This window comes from Triturus cristatus, chromosome 4_2 (genome assembly GCF_964204655.1).
Source record: "Triturus cristatus chromosome 4_2, aTriCri1.1, whole genome shotgun sequence".
In the NCBI taxonomy this organism is placed as follows: domain Eukaryota; kingdom Metazoa; phylum Chordata; class Amphibia; order Caudata; family Salamandridae; genus Triturus; species Triturus cristatus.
The window spans coordinates 262,608,825-262,612,602 of record NC_140586.1 but is presented as its reverse complement, the minus strand read 5'-3'; positions in this window follow the sequence as shown (position 1 = coordinate 262,612,602).

Below are 3,778 nucleotides of genomic sequence, written 5' to 3'. Positions count from 1 at the left end.
ATCAGGATGCATCTAAGCTGGTTGGGTTCCGTCGTGGCAGGTGTCTCGGCGCTTTCGAGGCAGGTGAAGCTGCAGTTCAGGCAGGTGTAGGGACCGTGGGTGCGATTCGGGCGGCATTGCATCAGGTGTGGGTCCTTCCTGGGTTGAGAGCGACGAGGGTGTTGGCGTCGTAGCGGCGGCGATCTTCGTGGCTGCTGCGGGGGGCAGGGGTTCTGGCGCTGGGCGCGGTCCAGGCGCAGCCGCCATATATGGGGAGGAGGGGAGGGAGGAGCAGCTGGGAGGCGGAGGGTGTGTTGGCAGGGGCAGCGAATAGGCGCGGAGGGGGCGGGCCGCAGGGGAAGCGGGGACGGGGCAGGGAAGTCGAGCGGAGCGACCTCAGGAAGGAGACGGGTGGGGGCAGGGAAGTCAGCAACGGGGCACAGAATCAGAGGGGGCAACAGCGGAAGAGATCGGGGCACAGAATCAAAGGGGGCAACAGCAGAGGACAACGGGGCACAGAGTCAAAGGGGGCAGCAGCAGAGGACAACGGGGCACAGAATCAAAGGGGGCAAGAGCAGAGGACAACGGGGCACAGAATCAAAGGGGGCAAGAGCAGAGGACAACAGGGCACAGAATCAAAGGGGGCAACAGCAGAGGACAACGGAGCACAGAATCAAAGGGGGCAAGAGCAGAGGACAACGGTGCACAGAATCAAAGGGGGCAAGAGCAGAGGACAACGGGGCACAGGATCAAAGAGGGCAGCAGCAGAGGACAACGGGGCACAGAATCAAAGGGGGCAACAGCAGAAGATGACGGGGCACAGAACCAAAGGGGGCAACAGCAGAGGAAAACGGGGCACAGAATCAAGCAATGGGCACTGAACAGAACGGCGAGCGGGGTGCAGGGGGGCACAGAGGAGGAGTGGACAGGCAGAGAAGGTACAGAAGAGCGGATACAAACCAAGGCCACCACTGGCCACCAGGGATGAGGCGCAGGTGAAAGCCTGCGGGTGGTGGAGGGCCTCGACTTCGACGGCGATCAGTGCACCTCAGGGTGGGTGCAGGCGGAGCTGCAGCGGCGGGGGAGCGACCTACCAGGAAGGTCAAGGGTCGCTCTCCTCACCGTGCAGCGGCCGCCATATATGGAGAGGAGGGGAGGGAGGAGCAGCTGGGATGCGGGAGGTGTGTTGGCAGGGGCAGCGAATGGGCGCGGAGGGGGCGGGGCCTCAGGGGAAGCAGCGGCGGGGACGGGGTAGGGAAGCGAAGCGGAGCGGAGCGACCTCGGGAAGGAGACGGGCGGGGGCAGGGAAGTCAGCAACGGGGCACAGAATCAGAGGGGGCAACAGCGGAAGAGATCGGGGCACAGATCAAAGGGGGCAACAGCAAAGTACAACGGGGCACAGAATCAAAGGGGGCAGGAGCAGAGGACAACGGGGCACAGAATCAAAGGGGGCAGCAGCAGAGGACAACGGGGCACAGAATCAAAGGGGGCAACAGCAGAGGACAACGGGGCACATAATCAAAGGGGGCAAGAGCAGAGGACAACGGGGCACAGAATCAAAGGGGGCAACAGCAGAGGACAACGGGGCACAGAATCAAAGGGGGCAACAGCAGAGGACAACGGGGCACAGAATCAAAGGGGGCAACAGCAGAGGACAACGGGGCACAGAATCAAAGGGGGCAGCAGCAGAGGACAACGGGGCACAGAATCAAAGGGGGCAACAGCAGAGGACAACGGGGCACAGAATCAAAGGGGGCAACAGCAGAGGACGACGGGGCACAGAATCAAAGGGGGCAACAGCAGAGGAAAATGGGGCACAGAATCAAGCAATGGGGCACAGAACAGAGCGGCGCGCGGGGGGCAGGGGGGCACAGAGGAGGACCGAACAGGCAGAGAAGGTACAGTAGAGCGGATACAAACCAAGGCCACCACTGGCCACCAGGGATGAGGCGCAGGTGAATGCCTGTGGGTGGTGGAGGGCCTTGACTTCGACAACGATCAGTGCACCTCAGGGGGGGTGCAGGCGGAGCTGCAGCGGCGGGGGAGCGACCTACCAGGAAGGTCAAGGGTCGCTCTCCTCACCGCGCAGTGGCCACCATATATGGGGAGGAGGGGAGGGAGGAGCAGCTGGGAGGTGGGAGGTGTGATGGCAGGGGCAGCGAATGGGCGCGGAGGGGGCGGGCCGCAGGGGAAGCAGCGGCGGGGACGGGGCCGGGAAGCGGAGCGGAGACGGGCGGGGGCAGAAAAGTCAGCAACGGGGCACAGAATCAGAGGGGGCAACAGCGGAAGAGATCGGGGCACAGAATCAAAGGGGGCAACAGCAGAGGACAACGGGGCACAGAATCAAAGGGGGCAACAGCATCAGTGCAGCCCTCGGTCACACCATAGACCAAATTTTGTGGACCCCGGGAAAATGTTTGTGAGTACCCATGGACTATATGCTTCATAATATCAGAACCCTTTCAAATCCCCGGAAATTAATAATTATTATTTTTTAATTGCCTTACCCCCACACACTGTCTGGCCACTTTGTGTCTGCCTTTGAGTTTAATGCATCAGAGTTCTGTTGTTGCCGGGTGGCCACTAAAGAGGTCGGTAGATGGTAGATGGGGTAATTCCGACCCCAGGACGTTTTGCCATTTAACACCCTCCTGCCTTGCTTGGTGCTTTCCATCACAGCCAGACATGTGTTTCAGTAATTGGTTGCTGATCCCTCTGAGAGGCTGACAGCTGATACCACACAAGGACAGTTGTTTATTTGTACAACTAAAACAATATTTGTGTCCACTATTGATGCCTAGGTTAGAATTATTAGCCTAGGACAGGGTTCTCCAAAGTCTGTCCTGGAGGGCCGGATCCATGCCAGATTTTTTAGCACATCTCCATTTAGATAAATGTCGTTATCTTTGAAATCTGGCCTGGATCCAGCCTTCCAGGGCCGACTTTTGAGAACCCTGTGCTAGAAGAAGGTCCTGCTTTTTTTAACCACAGTACCACTTCAAAAAGGTTTCTGTGTGCTGGGTGTTTATGTAATGTGTGAAGTTAGCTTTAGCCAACTTTGTGGTGATTTTTTAAAAACTCTCCAGGCTTGTAAAATTTTCAGAGTTAATAAAATAGGTGAAAAATCAAACAAACGGAATGTTTTACAGGAAAATGCAGCCATTTTCGGTGGAAGCATACATTCCCTGTTGGGGTGGACACGCCCTTTGCTTGACGTGGGAGAACGTGCTCCACATCCCAGTGGTTTCTCCCTGTCTGCAGTCACAACGTTTTTGGTTTTTATCTAAGTGAATACTGCCGGCTCTGATTGATTTCCGACTTTCAAGGACTCAGAGCCCATAGGAAACATGGCTCCGAGGTCGAGGGGGGCTAAAGTGATGTCCCCTTTTAGCGAGTGGCCGTGACCCTTTTCACCCATACTCTGCGCGATTGAGTGTGGTGGGGCGTCCTGGTGTGTGTGCTCGCACGTGCCTGCGTTTACGTGTGTGTGCTATTGTGTGCATGTGTGTCTAAATGCGTGCAAGTGTGTTTCTCTGTATGTGTCGCTGCGCGTATGTTTGCACCATTGTGCGCGTGTGCGTGCGTATGTGTGTGTTGAGCTACAAAACGGTTTCCAATCCCAATTGTGCGATTTATTTTAAAATGGTTGAGATTCGACTGGCTGCAGTGAACCCCGAGCCTTTCACATTTAGAGCAGAAAGGCTGATTCACTGGGCGCATATTTTAACAATGTATTCGAAGGCCAGTCCAGTTTCCAAAAAGGCAGCGTGTTATGTAATTTTACCACCCTCTTTTTATA